At 46.8% G+C, this 23,326-nt stretch overlaps 3 non-coding genes across 3 annotated transcripts; 2 read left to right on the forward strand and 1 right to left on the reverse strand.

Moving 5' to 3' along the window:
* The first annotated feature begins 8,670 nt into the window (after positions 1 to 8,670).
* Positions 8,671 to 8,743, forward strand: TRNAF-GAA. The gene has a single exon. It is a non-coding gene; the product is annotated as a tRNA-Phe (tRNA).
* A 1,422-nt stretch (positions 8,744 to 10,165) lies between these two features.
* Positions 10,166 to 10,238, forward strand: TRNAF-GAA. Its single transcript has one exon. It is a non-coding gene; the product is annotated as a tRNA-Phe (tRNA).
* A 12,256-nt stretch (positions 10,239 to 22,494) lies between these two features.
* TRNAF-GAA lies at positions 22,495 to 22,567 on the reverse strand. Its single transcript has one exon. It is a non-coding gene; the product is annotated as a tRNA-Phe (tRNA).
* Between the last annotated feature and the right edge of the window lie 759 nt (positions 22,568 to 23,326).

The following is a 23,326-nucleotide window of genomic DNA, read 5'->3' on the forward strand; positions in this document are numbered from 1 at the left end:
CCCCGAGGAGCCTCAGCCCCCGCTGCGGGGGGAGGATGCGCTATCCTGGATTTCCCACCTCTCTTCCCCCTTTTTTATTTTTTTGGGTTTTTTTCTCTTTTTTTTTTTTTTTTGTTTTTTTGTTTTGTTTTCCAGCAGGGGAGGGAGGGGAGGGCGAGGCGAAGCGGCAGCTCGGCGTTAATGGGTTCCTTGAGGAGAAGCCGAGGGTAGAGCATCCATCGCTGCAGGTACCTGGAGAGCCATGAGCCATGCCGGGATGAGACACCGGCGGTGGGCGGGAGTGCGGGGGAGAAGGGGGGAGTGGGAGAGGGGCAGACAAAAGGGATGAGTGGTGAGTGTGTGTGTGTGTGTGTGTGTGTGTGTGTGCAGGGGGACCTGCCGCACGCTCCTGCCTTTCTTCCACCTGCCTGCCCACACCCAGATGCCGGGGGAGCTTTCCGGGGGGGTGAAAATGAGCCACGGCAGCACCCCCAAGGCATTGCTAAAATAGGGATGCTTTCCCCCCCAGATGTGGTGCCTGCTCTGGTGGGGTTAGAGCCAGGTTTTCTTCCCTTTTGGAGATGCATCAGGGAGGGGGAGAGAGCCCCTGCAGTGCTGCTTTGCTCAGAGCCAGGAAGGCTCTCTGAAGGGATTATACAATCCTAGAATCCTATCATTGGTGTTGGAATGGATGTAAAAATAAATAATAATAAATAATAGAAAAATAATCCCATTCTAGCCCCCTGCCATGAGCAGGGACACCTTTCTCTAGACCAGGCTGCTCAGAACAATATTTGGGGAGTTTGTGATGGAGGGGGAAACCCTAAGATTTGGAGTTTTGTGGCCTCCACAATACACACAGGCAGATCCTTCCTTCCCATCTACTGTTGGTTCTCGAAAATCCTTCAACTTCTCCCCAGGTTTTGTGAGGGTGACACAATCTCGCCAGGGTACCCCCAGGTTTCTGTCAGTGGTCATGCAGGAATTGTACTGAACATGAAATCTCTACCCAAATCTTGAATTTTAGTGGGGATGAGGAGGTGAAGGTTGTATTAAAATGGTGTTTGTCACTTACATAGAATCATGGAATTGTTACCGTTGGAAAACACCTCTGAGATCACTGGCACAGGGTGTCCAGAGGAGCTGTGGCTGCCCCAGTCCTGGAATTGTCCAAGGCCAGGTTGGACAGGGCTTGGAGCAGCCTGGGACAGTGGAAGGTGTCCCTGTCCATGGGAGGGGGTGAAACTGGATGATCTTTGAGGTCCCTTCCAACCCAAACCATTCCATGATCATCAGTGATCAAATTCAATCACCAAGTCCAGCTATGAACCCAGCACCACCACTGTGTTCACCACTAAACCATGTCCTCAAATCATTAAAAATGAGTCTGGTTTTGTCCAAAATAGACATAGGATAGGGTTCCCTTCCCAGGAATTTTGGGAAACCATGTTCAGAGCACGTCTGTGTTAAGTGGGACATGAATTGTGATTTCTTCACAGCTGAAGAGTTCTGACCCCCACATCAGCAACTACCCAACCTCTGTAAGAGCTTTGCATTTTGGATAATAATAAACATCCATCAGGCCAGACCAAAGTTTGACTGTCTTAAATCTCAGAATACCCACCCCAGGCTATGCATCCCTGAGGTCACAGGAAAGCCAACACCAGAGAATTGTTTAGGTGGGAGAACACCTCTATGCTCATGAAGCCCGACCATTAAACCAGCCCTGCCAATGTCCCCAAGTGCCACATCTACACATCTGTTAAATCTCTCCTGGTGCGGGGACTCCATGACTGCCACAGTCAGCCTTCTCCAACATCCATCTCCTGGACTGTGCACATTTGGTCACGCAGAACACACAGAGATGCCGCCAGGAGTGACCAAGCCATGCTCTGACACAGAAGTGTTCACCCAAGGCACAGAGGTCCAGACTAAGAAGGGACCTGAACTCACCACACCCAGGCTAAGCACCCCTAAGAGCGCCTTATTTCCTTTTCTCAGCCCCAAAACCAGAGGGTTTCCCCTCAGGCTGTTGGGTCTGGATGAATTTGTGGTTTGCACTGAAGTCTTGTGGGTTTAGGGGAGAACCCTGAGGGTCAAAAAGCAATTACCCTAGAGCTTCCAGGTAGTGTCCTGCCTGATTTCTGAAAGGACCCCCCTCTCCCTAATGTGGGCACTGAATGACCAGCACAGAACTTTCTTCCTCCTCTCCTCTCCCCAAGTACTTGTACAAGATTGCCTGTGACATTTAGAGCAGCTAAAATTATCTCAATTAAATATCTCCACTGGTTTCCCTTTGTTCTCTTTTCCTTTCTAGCTCTTTCCTTCCAGACAGCTGGAACATGTTCTTTAGACACTCTTTAAAGGCAAAAGGGAAAAAATAAAAACCCTCCCTACCCCAAACACCCAACAACTAAATCTCACGTAGCTTCAGCCCAGCTTTATTTAGAAACACTGTTGAAATAAATGTTGTGAAGAATATTTTATGTTGCTCCAGGATTCATCCATTGCAGATAGGAGAGTGCCCACTAAAGTAATTCCTTTGTGGATTGCAGGTCTGGTGGAGGTGTGGGAGAAAGGGATAAAGGGTTGTGCACTGATTTTTTGGGGGATACTTTGTACCATGAGACAAAACACGGCGTGGATGGCCTCTGTGATGTCCCCCCTCTTGCCAACATGTTCATCCTGACAGCACCTGGCCCTGTGGACTGACCTTTCATCTTTACAAATTCCCTGCCAATCTGTTCTGGGAGTGCAAATTCCTTCCCAGCATGAAATTTGGCAGCTGCCTCATCCCTGTGCCTGAAGCATGAATCACCAGAGTTAAGTAACAAACCCGTTTATACATCAAGACACAATCACTGTCCAAGCAATCATTCCGTGCTTTTCAATGTGAAGCCCATTATTTGTACGTTCTGTTTATATTCATCTTCCCCCCCCCTTCTTCCATTATTTTTTTCCCCCTGTACCTTCTGGATGTTTCGCAATACAATGAAAAACTTCCGAAGGAGGCTGGGATGTCAAGCAGAGGCAGAAAGTATCTCCCAGCCCCCAAGATGGTTGTTTACTATTAATTTTAGGAGTTTCTGGGAAATCTCTCAGGGAACCTCACCAAAGAATGTTTGGCAAGAACAATTGGCTCCCTAATGAAGTTCAGGGCCACCTGGTTTGTGTATTAATATCTTATAAATATATTTACACACCCCTACACACTTTAAAACACCTGTTATTTTTTACAAATGTTTCCTTGGTGCTGCTCTTCTGTCTTTTTAGCACCTATTTAATTCCTCTGGTCTACTGACAGTTATTAAATTGGTGATTCCCAAATGTGTTTGGTTTATTCTGCTGAAAATGAAGTTTTGCTGTGTTGACATGGCAGCGGGTGATCCATATTGGAAGGAAGATGTGGGGAAGGCACAGGCACTGAGAGTTTGTGGGGGCAGAGCAGGATCTGCCAGTGTCATTAAGGCTGTGGAAAGCTGCAGGGCTTGAGCTGAACTGCAGCATTGCAATATTCAGGAGCTGGCACAAAACAAATTTAGGGCAAGGCTTGTGTCTCCCAGTGCTTGCTCCAAGACTTTCAGATGAGGTTTCTCCTGCTGCCTGGTCAGCTGTGTCCATGCAGGACACAACCGTGGACATGAACATTGCCCTCTCTTTTCCACACGGAGCTCAGGTGCCCTCATCCAGCTCAGAAAGTTCTGCCTTAAATTCATTCCTTTGTCTGAAACTACGATTTGGTGAACACAGAGCTCTGCTTTTCCAAATTTTCTCTTCCATTCTGAGTGAAATGCATCCAAGATGCTGTCCAAAGAAGCTGTGGCTGTCCATCCCTGGAAGTGTTCAGGCTGGGCAGGGCTTGGAGCAACCTGGGATAGTGGAAGACCCATGGCAGGGAGATGGGAATGAGATGATTTTTAAGGTCCCTTCCGACCCAAACCATTGAAGGGTTCTAAGATCTCTCAGGTCTCTCACTTTGGAAACCACAAAACACTAAAACATTGTTTTTCTCAGAAAAAAAGGGGGTTAAACTCAGGGACAACTTAAATTCCAGATCTGGGTTTTGTTCCCACTGGGCCTCCCTAGCAATGAGTTTGTGGGCACTTCACCACAGGGCAGACTGCAAATATTCACCCTGGCCCAGATTATTTCTGCATTCCTCCATCCAAGCTCTGTGTTTACATCACAGGGATACTGCACCTCAGGAGAGCAGAGCTGTTATTCATAGCCTGAATTCCTAACTTTAAAAAAAAAAAATTAAAGAGCCCCCAGTGCCACCTGCCCTGAGTGATGGACTGACAATCTCAGCATCTTTTAGACATCAGACTTCAGGAGGGAGAGGGAATGGCTGTGTGATGGGCAGAGTTTGGCAGCTGGGCTTCATTAACACTGTTTTTCAAAGCTGCATTTGTGTCTCCAGAATAACAATGATGTTATCCCAGGCCTCATCTTCCATCTCCTCACAGCCATTGTGGTGGGAAGCACCCCCAGTGCCCTTTGGGCCATTATCTCTTTCTTTCCCTAACATATTAAACTGCCATCAAAGAGGAGTTTTGCAAATATGGTTTGTTGCTTTTTGGAGCCTTACATTTCAGAGGTGCTGCTGCTGTTGCATGTTTTGTACTGTGTTATTTTCAAGCAGTCCATTTTCCCCTAATGGGCTCACTTGGGGGTCTGTTCAACCAGAGGGGAAAATGGAGCTGAGCAAACTTCCTGCTGGGAGACCTTTACAAACCTCAAGAAACCTTTCTCAGAAACAGGAGTTCCACGTTTCCTAATGAGATCATTTTCATAAAAGTCTGGGGAGAGAGCAGAAAGAGAAAATAGTGACAGCAAAATAGAGATAATTGCTAAAAAATTATTTTCAAGTAAACCAAGAGCCCTCTTGGTGTAATGAGACAGAAAAATTTCAAGAAGCCTAAAGGAAGAAGATGTGTTTTTTATGACACATCAGAGCCAAGTCAGGGGGTGAAAAGCAATCACATCCCAACCCTGCAGCTGGATGTCACTCTCCTGGTACAGAGTTGAGGAAAGAGTGGGGAAATGCAACAAAATGCCATCAGGGGCAGAGTTTGGTGCCAGGATGTCTGCAGGAAAAACTAACATAGGTGACAAATTTGATGGGCTGGGTTGGGTGAAAAAGGTCACCTCTCTGTGCCTCCTTCTGGGTGATGCCCTTGCCCAAACTAAAAAAGAGTGAATTCCACAAGAGGTGGTAAATCCAGCCTGGAACACAAAGGCCAGCACGGCTCTGGGTGGGGACAGGGAGGTTGGGATAATTTGGTGGTAACTCTCAGCAAATCATGAAACCACAGAAATGGGTTGGAAAAGACCTTGAGGATCATCTAGTTCCAACCCTCCAGCCTGGGCAGGGACACCTTCTACTATCCCAGGTTGCTCCAAGCCCCATCCAACCTGGCCTGGAACACTTCCAGGGATGGGGCAGCCACAGCTTCTCTGGGCAACCTGTGCCAGGGCTTCACCACCACCACAGAGAATAATTTCTTCCTAATCTCTAATCTAAATTTACTCTTTTTCATTTTAGTGCCATTCCCTCTTTTCCTGTCACTCCATCCCTCTCCATCTTTTTTGTGGGCTCCTGTCAGGTACTGGAAGGCCACAATCAGGTTCCTGTTCTCCAGGCTGAACATTCCCAATTCTGTCATTTTTTTTCCTCACAGCAGAGCTGCTCCATCCCTCTCATCACCTTGGTGCCTCCTCTGGACTCCTCCAACATCTCCATGTCCTTTATGTGCTGGATGCAACATTCCAGGTGGGATCTCTCCAGGCTGGAACAGAGGAGCAAAATCCCCTTCCTCACTTGCTGCCTGCAGTTCTTTGGATGCAGCCCAGGAAAATCAGCTTTCTGACTGGAAATGTAATTATGGGTGTAATTCCACAACCTTTGAAAGCTTCTTCTGCCTGATGGCAGATGGATATTTGAGAAAGCACAGGCAGATCAGGCTGGAGTGGTAGGAAAACTGGGAAAAAAGGGAGGAGGGGAAGCAGGGACAGAGGGATGGCCTGTCATCTGTTTGTCATGGCCAGAGCCTGAGCCACCCGCATGGGAGTGGTGATTAAACACTTGGCTGGTGGCATGAAATGACACCACCTCCAGCACGGCTCTGCACAAGGTGCCAGCAGGGTTTCACAGGCTGACACCATCCTGGTGCCTCCAGAAGCCAGAGCATGAGGACAAGGAGGTGCCAGAGGAGATGTGCAGAAGAACATCCAGCTCAAAAACCCAGCCTGCAACATTTTCCGTGAGTTAGTGCCTAAAAAAGGAAAAACAGCAGGGTGTTACATCACCAGATGCTCTGCTGATCTCCAGAGATTTGTGGCTCAGGCCCTGCATGAACCAAAGCTGGAAGTTCCATATTTTTTATGCTCTTTGCAGAGTTTTTTTTTTTTTCCCTCCATAAATCTTCCTGGTCATCTTTTAAATATTTTTACAGTTTGGAGACCTATAATAGCAGGGATTTGCACAGATAACCAGACACTGCGTGAGGAAATGTCTTCTTTTTCTTTGTTCCAAACTTGGAACTTGCTCTTTTCCAATGACAACCTTTAGTTCCTGCATCAGAAGAATCAATAAGCCACCAACCCATAATGATTTCTCTCTAGATTCTAAAATACCATTTCTTTCTTTAGGTCCTGTAATAGCCTTCCCTTTATTCTTTTTTTTTTTCGTTGATTGGATAAACAAGGTTTACACAGCAATTCCCTGTGCAGAAGGCACATTATTAAGGGCTTTTTTTCACATCCTTCATGGGATGAAGGCACCAAAAAACACTCCAAAGACTAATCAAGATGTGAATGACACAATAGTTTTTTTTTCCAGGGTGAATGGCACAGGGGAGAGAGGACAACAGGAGATATCCCAGTATTTCACTCCTCCTTCCACTTCATTCTCTCCCTACAGAGCTCCAGCCCTGAGGTCTGAACTGAGCTGCAACAACAGCTTTAATTTCTTCCTCTTCAATAAGAAAAAAATCTGATCTTCCAGCTTCTTCCATGTGACTCGTCAAACTGGCTCCACAAGTCTGACTTCTGGTGACTTTGCCCACAGACTTCCAGTCCTGGTGTTCCACCAGCTGAAAAACCCCAGTTCCCAGTGAGTCAGCTCCTCAAACTTCTAATTTAACTGCAATGTAGCACTTCCATCAAGGCCTGTTCTTTATCAGATCCTTCACTTCTTCCTTTCCACCAACACTGCTGAGCATTTGCAAAGTGGCAGCGCGGCTCAGCTTTCCACAGGAATTCTGTGCCCAGCTGAAGCTTCAGTATTTCCAGTGAGGAAGAGTGGGCTGTCAAATACCACAGTTTCCATGTCGGGATCATTTCTTCCTGTCTGAGGAAAGCTGGTGGGAAGCCACTTTCCTTGACAAGGAAAAAGCTGCTGAAGCAAAAGTGGCACCAGCTGGAAAGGCAGAACCAAGTGTAAGTGAGGCAGGCATCCACATCTTCCCTTTCCTAGGGAGAACCTGCAGATGGATCCTTGTCACCCACTGGGAGCCATCAGGACAGGGATGATGGCAGCTCTGTGGAGGGACAGATTAGCTCACCCTCTGAGAAAACTCTGGAGCCTCCAACTTGAAAAGGATGTGGAGAGAATCCAAAGGAGGCCATTGATTCCCAAATGCTGGAGCTCCTCTGCTCTGGAGCCAGGCTGGGAGAGCTGGGAATGTCCATCCTGGAGAAGGGAAGGCTCCAGAGAGACCTCAGAACACTTCCAGTGCCTAAAGGGCTCCAGGAGAGCTGGAGAGGGACTTGGGACAAGGGATGGAGGGACAGGACAAGGGAGAATTGTCACTGTGATATTTTATGAAAAATCCCTTCACTCGGATTTCTTTTCTTGGGAGGCTAGGAAGCTTCAGCTCCTTCCTGTTTTGTTGCTTTGGAATGTGATTTGGAGAGCTGTTTATTCAGCATGTGAATTGTTTTAATTAAATGACCAATCCCAATCCAGCTGTGTCAGGACTGGTCAGTCACAGGTTTTTATTATTCATTCTTGTTTTAGCCTTCTGATGGATACTTTCTCTTTCTTTAGTATAGTTTTAGTATACAATTTTCTCTTAATATAATATCATAAAATAATAAATCAGCCTTCTGAGAACTTGGAGTCAAATTCTCATCTCTCACCTCATCCTGGGGTTCACAACGAGGAATGGCTTTAAATTGACACAGGGTAGGGTTGGACTGAATATTAGGAAGAAATTCTTCCCTATGAGGGTGGTCAGGCCCTGGCACAGGTTTCCCACAGAAGCTGTGGCTGCTCCATCCCCGGAAGTGTCCAAGGCCAGGTTGGATAAGGCTTGGAGCAGCCTGGTCTGGCAGAATGTGTCCAAGCCCGTGGCAGGAGGTAGAACTGGTCCTTTCAAATCCTTTCTATCCCAAACCATTCCATGTTTCCATGCAGATCAGCTTGTCTGGGTGCTACCACTGCAGATGTGGCTGGATGTGGTCAGATGTGGTCAGAATAATTCCAGTCTTGGGTATTTATCCACCACAGCCATTCTCATTTGAACACCTTTGATAATTGTTGACCTTTCTGGGGTCTGAAAGTTGATGTTTGGGCCAGGTGTTTTTATATCAAAAAGGGTCAAGTGTCCACTGAGCCAGCTTGAGTGCCAGAAGTCTGAAATCTCATCGTGTTACAACAGATTTTGGGAAAATCTGGGCCCCAGCAGGGCTGAAGTAGCTCAGCTGGGAGAGCGTTAGACTGAAGATCTAAAGGTCCCTGGTTCAATCCCGGGCTTCAGCAGACTTTTCCTGCACTTTTGTGCGCCCAGGCCTGGGCTCTGTGCTACAGGAGAGGCCTGCACATCCAGGACAGAGTCCAGCCCAGGGCCAGCAGCACTGGGAGCCGCTGGAGGGGACAGGAGCATCTCAGCTGCGGGGAAAGGAGGAGAAACTGGGCCCCGTGGCCTTGAGAGAGTGTGGAGCTCCCCTGCTCTGAGATATTCCCAAGTGGGAATATGGGCACCTGGAAATGGTCCTGGGCAAGGGGCTGTAGGTCCTGCTTGAGCCGGGCTTCGGAGCAGGGACCTCATGGAAGAATGTTGGGAATATTTCGGATCAGGAATTCCAGAGTTTGGGAGTTTTGCAAATATTTGGGATGGGAAATTCTGGGAATATTTGGGAATATTTTGGATGGGAAATTATGGGATTTTGGAATTCCCGGGAATTTTTGGGGGCTGGGGAATTCCAGAATTTGGGAGTTTGGGGATTGGGGAATTCTGGGATTTTGAAATTCTGGGATTCGGGAATTCCGGGATTTGGGAATTTTGGGAATATTTTTGGATGGGGAATTCCAGGATTTGGGGATTCCCAGGAGTATTTGGAATCCTAATTTCTGGGATTTGGGAATTCCAGGATTAGGGAATTTTGGGATTTTTTTGGGCCTGGGGAATTCTGGGATTGGGGAATTTTAGGATTCAGAAATTCCAGGATTTCGGAATTTTGGGACTATTTGGGATGGGAAATTCTGAGATTTTGGAATTCCTGGGAATATTTGGGATCAGGAATTCTGGGATTCAGGAATTTTGGGAATTTTTGGGCTGGGGAATTTTGGGATTCAGAAATTCCAGAATTTGAGAATTATGGGAATATTTGGGATCAGGAATTCCAGAATTTGGGAATTCCAGGATTTGGGAATTTTGGGACTATTTGGGATGGGAAATGCTGGGATTTTGGAATTTTGGGAATATTTGGGAATTTTGGGATTGGGGAATTTTGGGATTTGGTAATTCTGGGAATATTTGGGAATTCCCAGGAATCCTTGGGATCCCAATTTCTGGGATTTGGGAATTCCAGAATTTGGGAATATTTGGACCTCAACCAGTCTGAGCCCGTGGAAGAGTAACAGGGTTTTACAATTCAAGTATTTTAGCAAAAATTGTGATATAAAAGGATTTTTGTTCCTTCCACTGCCTGTTCCCAGTCCTGTGGCATTGACTGCCCTGAGAAGAAGCAGAAAGGTTGATCCACCTTTGGTGTACGGCCAAGCAGGAAATCAAAACTGGGTTTGGGGAATAGGAAAAACCCCTTATCCTTGAAAATTATTTTTAGCATCAATCACAACTGACCTTGAAGCATCCCCTCTCCCCAAAATCTGTATTTTCCAAGTAGAAGGGTTCCAGTGTGTTTACCTGTTGTTTATAGGGAAACAAAGTTTGATATCAGGGCTGAAGTAGCTCAGCTGGGAGAGCGTTAGACTGAAGATCTAAAGGTCCCTGGTTCAATCCCGGGCTTCAGCAGAGTTTTGGGACTTGGAATCAATGGTGCATCCCCAGGGAAGAGTCCAGGAAATGACTGGACATGGCAATCAGGCATCTTGCTTAGTTGATGGGTCAAAGCTTGGACTCTATCTTGGAAATATTCTGCAATCTTAATGGTTCTATGGTTTTACCTTTGTGGATCCTTCCAGCTCAGGGTACTCTATGATTCCCTGATGAAGTTTTCTACTCTTTCCTGACCGTTTCCTATTTTTACCCTGACCTTTGTCACATTATGGCGTTCAATGTGCAAACACCCCACCAAAGTGAGTAACTCTGCTTTGTGTTTGCTCCTTTGTTCCTTTCTTATTCCTGTTCCATGGAGCCCTTCAGACCAACACCAGAGACAGGACACAAAATGCCAGTTGTCCAAAAAGACAAGTGAGAAGCAGCAAACCCTTGACCTTCTCAAGACCAACCCGAATGCTCATCCAATCTCTTCTTCATTGCAGGACAGGGACTTTTCCCCCTTTTCCTCCTAGTGGTGCTCTAAAAGCTGTGGACATCAGGCTGTCTGATATCCAGAAATTCCAGAAAAGACTTCCCTGACCAGGATGTGTTTAAAATAACTTTGGTGTATAAACCAAAAACATCATCACCTGCTTAAGCCTTGAAGAGATACCAGGGGTCCTGCTGGGCAAATGCCTCTGCCAAGAGCCACCACCCAAATACAACACCACAAACACAACACCGCAAACACAACACCACAAACACAACACCACAAATGCAACGCCACAAATGCAGCAGCTGCTCACCCAGGCTGGACCTCTGCAGACCTGATGCCCTCAGGCAGGATCATCTGGCTCAGGGATGCACCAGCTGGAAATTAGCCTTTACTCCAGCTGTCTTTGCCTGGATCTAAATTAGGCAGGAGCCTCCTGGTCCCCAAATTGGATCAAAGTAGGTCAGAACTCCCTGTAAGGTCCATGTGTGGGATTAAATGATATCAAATTTTGTGCGTGTCTTGGGCCTCGTTTTGTTATGAAAGCAGAGCTCAGGTGTTATGAACATCCCAAATATTGCCCTCAGGTTTAAGAACAGTTCGCTCACAGTGTCTGTGCTGAAGGGCTCCGACCTCATTATCCCCCTGGAGAAATGCAGCCTGAGCCCTAAGGAGAGAGACAAATCCCATACCAGAGACACCGATGTGATGGTGACCCAAATGGCTTAAATGCAACAATCTGTGCGCTCCCAGACAATGCCCAGACACAGTTCCCTGCACAGGAGGAGCCAGGAACAATTCCCAGGAAGTGGTTTGGATTTAATAGGTCTATTTTTGAAGAAACGCTGAGAGGTGAGAGAGATAATAATAAGAGATTATTCAGACTGGGAAAGAGAAGGTTTGGAGACCTCAGATCCCCTTCCAGAGCCTGAAGGGGCTCCAGGAGAACTGGAGAGGGACTGGGGACAAGGGATGGAGTGACAGGACACAGGGAATGGCTTCCCACTGCCAGCAGGCAGGGTTAGATGTGATATTGGGAAGAAATTTTTCCATGTGGTGGTGGTGGTAAAATTCTGGGACCTATTTCCCAGAGAATCTGTGGCTGCCCCCCATCCCTGGAAATGTTTGTCCAAGCTGGATGAGCAACTTGAACAACTTGATCTAGCGGAAGGTGTTGATGGAGGGGGTTGGAACCACAGGATTGTAAGGTCTCTCCTAACCCAAACCATCCCATGAATCTGCGATTCTGTGACTTCTGCTGGGGCAGAGAGGGGAAGAGGCTTTAGCCCAGCCAGATGGGTTCCAAGGCAGACCAGTTCCATTTCCTTTGGCCACTGTTAGACCCGGTGCAGGGGACCTGTTCCCCCTCCTCACCGAGTCTCTGCCCTCAGTCAGCACCAGGGGATGCCCAGCCAGAGCTGGCACCTCTGTGCCCGTGGAGGTGACAGTGACATCTGGGCTTGTTGGCCTCGAGCACGAGCTCAGCACACGTGGGTAACTCCAATGAAATCGGTTTCAAGCCTGACCCACAGCTGTGGGAAGGCAAAGGAAAGATCCCCACTGGTGTCAGCACTCAGGAAATCCAGAAATCCCAGAGACCACAGCGCAGCTCTGAGAGGAGATGAGAGAAGTTTTATTCCCCCTCCTCCTTCTGACAACTCAGTCCCCTCCTGGCTGAAACACAGCACCAGAAGTTGCCAAGTTTCCCTGGATTTGGCTGAGAGAAGGGTTAAAACCTGCCCGTGCTCCCGGGGATGCTGCGAGGGAAGGAGCGGGATGAATAACCGCGGTGGGCGGCAGGAGCGCGGGGGCGGCTGCCCTGCCAGCACCTCCTGCAGCCCCCTCGCACTCAGCTCTCTCCTCTCACCCCCGCTCAGACCCCTCCAGAGCCCCCACACCGATCAATCAGAGCACGGTAGATCCCAAAATCCATCTTTCCCCGGGTACCTGCTCCAACCCGCAGCTCTCCCCCACAAACAGCGCTGCCGGTGCCCTTCAGCTCCGATTCTCTGCCTTTTATTCTGGTGATTTCTGCTTCTTTCTCTCAGTGCTTTCAGTCCTGGTTTGCTTTTCCCCAGTCCTTGTGAACTTCCCTCTCCATCTTTGCTGCCAAGAGCTCGGCAGGGATCGATCCTCACAAACCCGCCCTGACCCCACCGCTCCAGAGCTGATGAGGAGCGTGAATGGAAAGATCAGAGAGATAAATACATGGAAAACCCTCAGCAGGAGGTTAAAATATTTTGCTGCAGAAAGGAAGGAAAAGAAAGAAAGAGAGAAAGAAAGAGAGAAAGAAAGAGAGAAAGAAAGAAAGAGAGAAAGAGAAAGAAAGAAAGGAAGAAAGAAAGAAAGAAAGAAAGAAAGAAAGAAAGAAAGAAAGAAAGAAAGAAAGAAAGAAAAAGAAAGAAAGAAAGAAAAGAAAGAAAGAAAGAAAGAAAGAAAGAAAGAAAAAGAAGAAAGAAAGAAAAGAAAGAAAGAAAAAGAAAGAAGAAAGAAGAAGAAAGAAAAAAAAGAAAGAAAGAAAGAAAGAAAGAAAGAAAGAAAGAAAGAAAGAAAGAAAGAAAGAAAGAAAGAAAGAAAGAAAGAAAGAAAAGAAAGAAAGAAAGAAAAGTAAGAAAACACAGGAAATTTGAATTTTTCTGATTGTTTTTGTGACAGTTCACATTCCCACAGAGTGATTTTTCTTTTGCTTTCTTTTTCATTGAATCATAGAATGGTTTGGGCTGGAAGGGACTGGAAAGATCACATAATTCAAGCCCCCCTGCCACAGTCAGAGGCACCTTCCACTAGACCAGGTCGCTCAGAGCTACTTTAATATATCTGGGTTAATTGCATGTCTGCTTCATCCCTTGTTCTGCCAATGGCTGGCACGAGGAAAAGGCAATTCCCTCACCCATGTTTCAGTTTCACCCCTGGATTTGGCAATTCCCTCACCCATGTCTCAGTTTTACCCCTCAGAAAACTGGGCGAAGTTCTCCAGAATCCTTGGGGAAGTACTCTGGGATGTGCCAGAGGGATCTTACTCTGGCAGAGGCAGCACATGCAGACAAAAAAAGACAATACCAGCCCTGCAGATTAATTTCCTAAATTACATGGCAGCTACAAGATGAGGGAAAAGAGAGGATTATTATTTGCATGCCTTGGGAGCAGTAATCCTGAGATTACTGCTGCAGGCACAAAGACATTAAGGGAGCTCTTGGAGCTGTGCTGGGAACACGGGAGAAAATTCCCACTTTTGTGTGATGCAGCCCACCCCTGCTCACATCAGGAGAAGGATCCAGCAGTGGGAGGCAGGAGCTGCCAGCCAGACCCTCTGAGAGCAGCTTAAGCTCACCTTTGCCCTCTCTCATCCCCTCTGAGCAGCTCAGGTTGGCCCCCAACATTTTGGTGGCTGAAGGCTGAGTCGAGGTCTGAGGCACCAAACATTCTGAATGACTCCAGAAGGATCCTGGGAATACCAAGGTTTTTGATGGTAAGGAGAAGTTTTGCCCCAGGGAGCCTCAAGAAGAATTCCATGACCTAGGAGCTGATCCTGCACCATCCAGGGGGGAGTCCAGCTGCTCCTAAGGGCTCAGCTTTTCCAAAATCTGAGCTTAGAGCTGTAAACCCATCCCTGCCTGCCTTTAGCAGTGGGAGTTCTCTGGATCCCTGGGAAAGCACAGGGTCTGAATTCAGCTGTGAAGATGATGTTGCAGGTGACTTAAACAGAGCAAATGTGACCTGGAGCTCCTCTGCTCTGGAGCCAGCTGGGAGAGCTGGGATTGTCCAGCTTGGAGAAGAGAAGGCTCCAGGGAGAGCTCAGAGCCCCTTCCAGGGCCTGAAGGGGCTCCAGGAGAGCTGGAGAGGGACAAGGGATGGACTGCCAGAACAAGGGGGAATGGCTTTAAATTGACAGAGGGCCAGGTTGGATTTGAATTTGGGAAGAAATTCTTCCCTGTGTGGGTGGGGAGGTCCTGGCACAGGTTGTCCAGAGAAGCTGTGGCTGCCCCTGGATCCCTGGAAGTTGGACGGAGATTGGAGCAACCTGGGATAGTGGAAGGTGTCCCTGCCCATGGCAGGGGGGTGAAACTGGATGATCTTTGAAGTCCCTTCCAACCCAAACCATTCCAGGATTCTATGATTTATTCTATGTGGGCATTAGAGTGGCTCTTTCACTCAGGTCATCCAGCAAAATCCCAGAAAAATTTGAGTTAGGATTTCTGTCACTGTCTAAACTGTGTCTTAAATGAATGTGGGCATGTGCCATGCAAAAAAAAAAAAAAAAAAACAAAAAAAAAAAAAAAAAAAAAAAAAAAACCCCAAAATTAAAAACAAAAAAAAAAAAAAAAAAAAAAACAAACAAACAAAAAACCCCCCAAAAACCAAAAACAAACAAAAAAAGGCTAAAACACCAACCAAACAAAAACCCTCAAACAAACAAACAAAAAGAAAAGAAAAAAAACCATAAAATATGAACATTCAAATGCAGCAACTGTCCAGGACTTGTTTTGAATATCAAACACCAAAACTGGAGAATAAAACAATACTTTTTAGACCCAGCTCAGTTCCTCACAGGTACTAAAGTAAACAGGCAGTCAAAATACCTTTAAAAGGTCTTGGCTTTACCATGTGTGGCTGATTAATTAAATACAATGAGGTCATTGACGGGGCTGTTAACTTTTGGGGTTTTGGGTTCTCCTTTCTCTTAGGTTTGAATAGCAAACCTTAATTTTATTTGTGACTGCGGGCTGCAAGTGGAGGAAAAGGAGAGAACATGAAGCACTGTTCATTCCAAGGGGAAGTAGCCTATTTAAATATGCAAATTGTGCTCAGAAAAGCAGAGAGAAACAGGATTGTGGAGCTTCCTGCTGTCGCTTATTAGATATGGAGATTTTTTTTATTCCCCTGCCCAGGGTGGGATTCAGGCTGAGACAGGAGCAAAAACTCCTCTGGCAGTTTCTGGGAGCATCCAGGAGGTGACAGCTTGGGGAGAGTTTGAAATTCCATACAGAAAGGTGGGTGGATTTCAGTTTGGTTCCTAGCAAGTATCTACAGCACTGAAAACATCCTTGGCAAAAACTCGGCAAATTCGGGAAAGTATTTCATGTAAAAAATATGAGGTTCCAGTAGAGAAGTGATTTTAATTACTCTACAGCATGTAAGGCTTTAAACTACACTTAGATCAGCTTTTTAACCTCCTTGACTTATCCACATGGGTTGGAAACTTCTCTTTTGCATTGGAAATTCAATTTTGCCTTCTCAGGCCTCATTCCAAGCAATTGGAAATGTTCAGGAGAAAGCTTGACCTGCTGAATTGGTAATTTTTTTCCCATGGGGGGAAAAATAGCAGATTTGGGTGCACTTCAAGTCCCAGACAAGCAGCAAAAGGATAAAATTATGAATTAAAAGACAGCAGGAGGAAATTAAAAAATGAGCTATATCCCTGTCCATGGTCAGAAGAAGGGCAGGTGTCCCACCCCCCAGGAATTTTGGTGGGGTTGATTCCATATTCCCATTTCTTTCACCCTGGCACGGGGAAACTCCTTGAGTCGTTTCTCATCAGAGCTTCTGCCTCCGGTATTTTCATGCCAGCCTGGTTCCGTGGGTGATGCTCTGCTCCAGTTTTCAAGCAGAAGTTCTCACAAATTGATGGAGGAGGCTTTGGCACCTCAGAGAAGGAGAATTTTAAGGAGGAGGAGGAGGAGGAGAAGTGAAACGGGCTTTGGATAAACCATAAAATCCGCATAGAAAACGGCAGCAGGGTTTTTGTTCCTTGGGCTGAGCTTCACCAACTGCTGGTTTTGAAGTCATCAAAGATCCTGAAGGGTGGCCGTGGATGTGCTGAGGGGAGCTGGGTTTGCAGCCACCTGAAAGCTTCCAAAAGCAGAGCTCAGATTTTCCCTCAGCTCCAGATTTAACCTGCAAGATCCCTACTCTTGCAGCCAGTCCTTTAAATAAAAACCAAGAGCAGATGTACATAAAACCAGGAGTAGAAGGCTTGAAAATGCACTGAGGGCACTTTTTTTTTTTCAGCCCAAGGATTTTTAGATCTTCAGGTCTCAGATCATCACCTCTAACTTGAAACTTGGAGCTGAAGTTTCTAAGTTGAGCTGCTTTTCTTTTTATTTTTTTTTTCCTTCCAGCCTCTCAATATAGACAGTAGATGAAAAACTCAGTGCCTTTGCAATTTTAGTTCTTCTCTGAGGAAAAACCTGTTAGCTCAGGGTTTGGAGGGGAGGTCAGATTTCCCTAAAAAATAGAATAACACCTCTCAGCTACCCCTGATAATTTTGGGGTAAAGGTGAGGGACCTGCACAGAACTTCAGCCCAAGTTTATGGATGGTCTGTGGTCATCCATCAAAATGTGTGGATAGCTCTGGATATTTCACACAATCACAGAATATTTTGAGTTGGAAGGGACTCACAAGGATCAAATCCAACCCTTCAGTGAATGGCCTGTACAGAGATTGTTGTCTCAAGTCTTCTTAGTGTCTGGCTTAGAAAGGAGCAATATAAAAAATAGAAATAATGTAGAAAATAGAATTAATATAGAAAATATTTTTCTTGTAAAGGTTCCTACTTTGGAAACACAGTGACACAAGATGTTGGAGCTTGATGCAAGGACCTTCCTAAAGATGATTTTACAGAGGAGCAGAACCTGACAGCAAGAGAAAATATGCCCAGAAATATGATTTATCAGCTTGTGCACGTGCTGATGGAGAATCCAAGTGACTTGATGGGGCTCTGAGTGACCTTTTCAAGTGGAAGTTGCCCCTGCCCATGGAGGGTTGGAACTGGATGATCTTTAAAGTGTTTTCTAACCCAAACTCTCATTCTGTGATTGTATGAATCAGGGAGGTGAGCCATGAGTTCCCACATGGGTCAAACATCTTCTCTTGAAGGAGATAGAACATAAACTAAAAAAAAAAAAAAAAAAAAGAGAGAGAGAAATTAGATAGAAGATGTCAGGAGAAGGAGCCGAATCCCCACAAAAACCTGCAAATGTGCCTACAGCCATCTGCAGCGCAGATAAATCTGTATCAATCCTCCAGCAGCGCTGAGGAATTTGTCCCATTCCAGGGCTGGCAGCTGTCAAGATAAATTGTTAAAAGTCGGTCTCACACACTGCAGCAAATTAAACAGTGTTTGAAAATGTGAGAGAGAGACTTCCCGAGGAATATGCAAGAGATTCCTTAATCCAAACGAGCCAAACTTTCTGGACTAAATTGATATAGATGTTAGGACACCTCTTTGAGCCCTTTGTCCCTCTCACCTGCCCACCTTTCATGCCCCTAGATAAGGTTCAATCCAGAAAGCTCCTGAGAAGGAAACTGTGGCATTTCACAAGATCCTCCTCTCTCACCTCCTCCAGGGACTGCTTGTTTTTCCTTCCAGGTGAACTTTTCCCTCCCAACTCCCCCTGGCAGGTGGGCGGGAGGCACAGACAGAGCACAGCAGGGCTCTGGAATGTGTTACGAGTTGTTCCCACTCCTTGTTTGAAGGGTTCTGCTGGGTTTGAAGGGTTCTGCTGTCACTCCCAGGAAACACCATATCCCTCCCATGTCCATCTTTCCTGGAATTTTATTGCTGTAGTGGATGGGAGAAGAACAGTTGGGATGGGCTGAAAAATGAGATTACTGATGTTTTTCCCTCTCTACCATGGCTTTTTATGAATTTGGGTGCTTTGAATCATGGAGTTATTTAGGTTGGAAAAGACCTCTAGGATCACTGAGTCCAGCCATCAATGCAGCACTGCCAAGGTCACCACTAAGCCATGTCCCCAAGTGCCACATCCTCACAGCTTTAAAGTAATTTCAAGGATGGAGACTCCACCACTGTCCTGGGCAGCCTGTGCCAGCACTTGACAACCCTTACAGAGAAATTTTTCCTAATATCCAACCTAATTCTTTCCCTGATGCATCTTGAGGCTGTTATCCCTTATCCCATTCCTCCTTTCTTAGGAGAAGAGACCAATCCCCATCTGCCTCCATCCTCCTATCACAGGGATTGTGGAGAGAAGGTCCCTCCTGAGCCTCCTTTTCTCCAGACTGAGCCCCTTTCCCAGCTCCCTCAGCTGCTCCAGACCCTTCCCCAGCTCCATTCCCTTCTCTGGACACTCTCCAGCCCCTCAGTGTCTTTTTTACCATGAGGGACCCAGAACTGAACCCAGGATTTGAGGTGCTGGGTACAGGGGGATGATCACTGCCCTGGTCCTGCTGGCCACACTATTCCTGACATAATGATTCAATAATGATTAAAACTTTGTGATGATGAAACTTTCCAGTGAGCCCGTTTATAACTGGGATTTGAGGGAATGGGGGTCTCCATGTGAATGCAGGAATGGAATAAAGAGGGCTTTAAATCAATTCAAATTGCCGGAGATTGATTTAGGACTATCTTTTTTCTTTTCCCTGCTTCTGTGTGATGGCCACTTCTCTTGCCAAAATGTGCAAGTGTCCACAATGAGAAGCAGAGCCCATGAACAAAAAGTTATCAAAACGATCAAGAAAGTGTTTTAACACTTTTAAACAAAATCTTCACACCCAGGACTATTGATTTAATAACCAGGGTTATTAAACATGGTAGCACCAAGGCAACAGATGTCTGAACACCTCTTGTTTTGGCAGCTGGGAGAACCAAAATAAAGACTGAACCATAGCTCCCCATGTCAGAGTTTGGGGCTACAAACTCAAAGTCAGAGGGTAATACAATTTCAAAAGCAGGTTAAACCCCTGAATTTTGTGGCTCAGCTTTTCACTAAAAAAAAAAAAAAATAAACCAAAAAATTCACACTTAAAAACTAATAGTGGAAAGAGAATGGGGAGGAGAAGGATTTGATTCATCACACCTTCTTCATCCACTTTGTTGTGTCTAATGAGACCTGAGCATCCTCAGAGGGATCAGCCATGGTGGCAACAGAGAAGGTTGTGCAGCAAAATGAACATCAGGGATGGGAAGGTGGTTCCCAGCAAGGACATGGCAAAACCCTTTTCCTAGAAGTCCCTACAAGCCTCTTCTGGCATCTGTTGGTCTTTCTGGAGGACAGGAAAAAGCTCATTGAGAGCTGCCCTGTATTGACTGGTATGAGCCCTGGAATTTTCACTTCCTTAACCAGCTTAAACCCCTTCCTTACAATGCTGACCTCTGTGTCTACCACAAATTCCTCATCCTTACAGCCTCCAGATCCACATCAACATCAACACTCAACCTGGTTAATCTTTGCCGTGATAGGCAAAATATTCCAAGTTTTTCTCATCTCCAGCAGCCTTTCCCTTTCCAGATTAATCCCAAAGCCTTTCCTGGTTATTTGAAAAGTTCTGTATCAAATGTGACCCAGGATTCTGAAACACCTGTTTTCCCACATGGTTTCCTAATTATTTACCTCATCTTGCAGTGTTCTGAGACGATCTGTCCTCTCCTTTCTAATCACTCCCTCCTCCCCATTTCCGCCCTGCTTGGAGGTGAAGCCACCTGAAAGTCCCAGGAGTTTCTCAGGAACAGCCTGCCAAGCACAGCTCTGTGACGCCGTTGCTGGCATTGTGAGGGCTGTGTTTTCCTGGATAGCATGACTGTTCCTAATTCTTGCAAATAAAAGGAATTAGAGAAGCAGAGGACTCAAGAGGTGTATGAGTAATCCAGCATCATCCCTGGGGACACGTGCTGGGATAACACAAGAAAACAAGCTGGGAACACAGAGTACTTTCACCTGCAAGCTGGCTCTTCCCATTCTTCAGGAAGGGAAGTGTCAGTGCTGCAGAGAGGGAAACTGTGGCACAGGGATTGGCAGAGATTCAGCTGGTTTGGTGGGGAGCCCAAGGCAAGGCTCTTCATTATCTGTTTGGGTTGCATCTGCCTGAGTTATGCATTAAAGTTCAATTGATTTGCATAAGAGGAAGACAAGACTGTGAACCCCATCCTGGGGAAGCTGTGTGAGGAGCAGCTGAGGGCACTTGGTTTGTTCAGCTGGAGAAGAGGAGAATGAGGGGAGACCCCCTCACAGTCTAAAACTTCCTCCTGAGAGCAAGAGGAGGGGTGGACACTGATCTCTGCTGAGGCATTGGCCTGAAGTTGTGTCAGGGGAGGTTTAGGTTGGATTTCAGGAAAAGTTCTTCCCCCAGAGGGTGGTTGGGTACTGGAACAGCCCCCCAGGGCAGTGGTCACAGAACCAGCCTGACAGAGCTCTAGGACTGCTTGGACAACACTCTTGGGCACAAGGTGGGATTGTTGGGATGTCCTGTGCAGGGCCAGGAGTTGGACTGGACAATCCTTGGGGGTCTGTTCCAAGTCAGATTATTCTATGGTTCTCTAGTTCTGTGATTCTGTGGTTCTGTGGCTCTGGGACCCAGGGCAGTTCCATGTTCCAGTGCATTTGGACCCCTCCATGATTATCCCCAACTTGGCTCTTCCTCACCTCACCACTCCCACCCTCATTAACACCCCAGTGAAGCCTCTCCCATTCCCTGCAGCCAGATGAACAAATGTTATCTTCACCTCTTCTTTGGGTTGCCCTGAGCCTGATTTGAGGCCATTTGACAGGAGACAAACACCAAAATCATCCCAGCACCCAAGGACAGCCAGCGCAGCGCTCGGAGCTGGGATCCGTTCCACCCGCCGACTTCCCCACCTCCGAAGTCTGCAGCTCAGGCAAGGGGAAAGGAACATTCCATAGAAGGGAAGCAATCTCTGCCAGGCACTGCAGAAATGGGACACAGATGGTGCCTGAAACGAGAGCGGAAGTTTATTTGGGGGCTCTGGGTGTGACGTTGCGCTGCAGATCCTGCAGCAGATGACAGGCACCGGGATTTCAGAGCAGGCGAGGAGTTCAATTTTAAGGAGTCGCTTTGTGCTATTAGAATTATTATTTTGACTCAGAAAAAAAGGAAAAAAAAAAAAAAAAATAGAAAGAGGAGGACTTTACCTTGATAATATTTTAAGGGTAGGAGTGTTTAAATTTGGTTTTATTCATTTGTAGGTCGGGTTCTTCTGACACCCTAATCTTGATCCCAGATCTCTGTTGGCTGGTTGGTCAGCCAGGATGATGGTGCAGATTGGCCAGGTGGACACTACTGATGGAAAAACCTGAGGATGACATTGCCCTGGCTTTTCCCTGCCCTTAACATAAAATTTTGTCTTTGTCCTCTACTTGCTGAAGAGTCGGAGGAGATTTCTGGATATTTTCTAGTGCAACCCTCTGCTCCAGCACAGCCATCCAGAGCCAGTCACCCAGGGCCACAGCTAGGTGGCATTTTAAAATTTCTCAGAACGGAAAATCCACAACCTCTCGGGGTAACAAATCCCTCTCATCCTTTTGTGATAAAAAAGAGGCTCCAGTCCTTTCATTACATTCAGCTGGGGCTGTTCAGCCTGGAGAGGAGACACAGCTGAGAGGGGACCTCATCCCTGTCTGTCCCTGTCTGCAGGGAGGGCTCTGAGCAGGGCCCAGGCTCTGCTCTGGGGGGCCCAGCAATGGCACAAGAGGAACAGGCAGGAACTGATCCCAGGAAATTCCACCTGGACATGAGGCAGAACTTCTTCCCTGTGCAGTGACCAAGCCCTGAACAGAGACCAGAGAGGGTGGGAGTCTCCCTCACTGGAGATATTCCGGAACCCTCTGGACACAGTCCTGTGCCCTGTGCTCTGGGACAGCCCTGTTTGAGCAGAGAGGTTGGACCAGATGACTCCACTGCGGTCCCTTCCAGCCTGACCCATTCTGTGATGCTGTGATCGCCTTCCTGGCCCTGGGCTGGACTCTGTCCTGGATGTGCAGGCCTCTCCTGTAGCACAGAGCCCAGGCCTGGGCGCACAAAAGTGCAGGAAAACTGCTGAAGCCTGGGATTGAACCAGGGACCTTTAGATCTTCAGTCTAACGCTCTCCCAGCTGAGCTACTTCAGCCCTACTGTGGCTGAGGTTTTCCCAAAACCTGTTGGAAACGATGACTTTTCAGCATTTTCAGGCAGCCTTTGGTTGACTTTATCTTGGGAATCAAAGAATTGTTTCAGGGAACAGGATAGAGACAAACTGAGATCAGAATTAATGGCTCAAGACACATGGAAATGTCCAAGGCCAGGTTGGATGGGGCTTGGATCAACCTGGGACAGTGGAAGGTGTCCCTGCTCATGCCAGGGGATTGGAAAGAGATGATCTTTAAGGCCCTTTCCAACATGAAACATTCTGGCATTCTGTGATAAAACACAGCTAAATCTGGAATTAAACAGCAGCCCTGATCTGGGAACCAGCCAGGAGCAGTAGCATTGAACAGAATTTCCTGACACCTTTTCACAGATCCCACGGAAAGATCTGGAATTATCCATGGAGCCTGGCTAATCTTTTCACATCAATCTGTCTCTCTCCACCTAAGGAATGGGAACCAGGCATCTTCATGCAGTGATATGGGAGATGTTTGCCCAGCCCACCAGCTTATCCTGCAAATTATTCGCTCCCAGGACAATCTCCCATCTTTCACCAGCTTCAAATTCACATCTTCCCAAAATACATATGTGGAACGCGCGGCAAGTTTTCCATGTCTGTTAAAAATCTGGTAGTGAAAGGTGTCAGAAATATATTTAATCTGGGTTTGAATGTTCAGCTTGACAGCAGCTGATATTTCCTCACTGACATTTATTAGATAACAGTTCCTGATATCTCAGGCTC

Source organism: Camarhynchus parvulus, chromosome 2 (genome assembly GCF_901933205.1).
Source record: "Camarhynchus parvulus chromosome 2, STF_HiC, whole genome shotgun sequence".
Classification (NCBI taxonomy): Eukaryota; Metazoa; Chordata; class Aves; order Passeriformes; family Thraupidae; genus Camarhynchus; species Camarhynchus parvulus.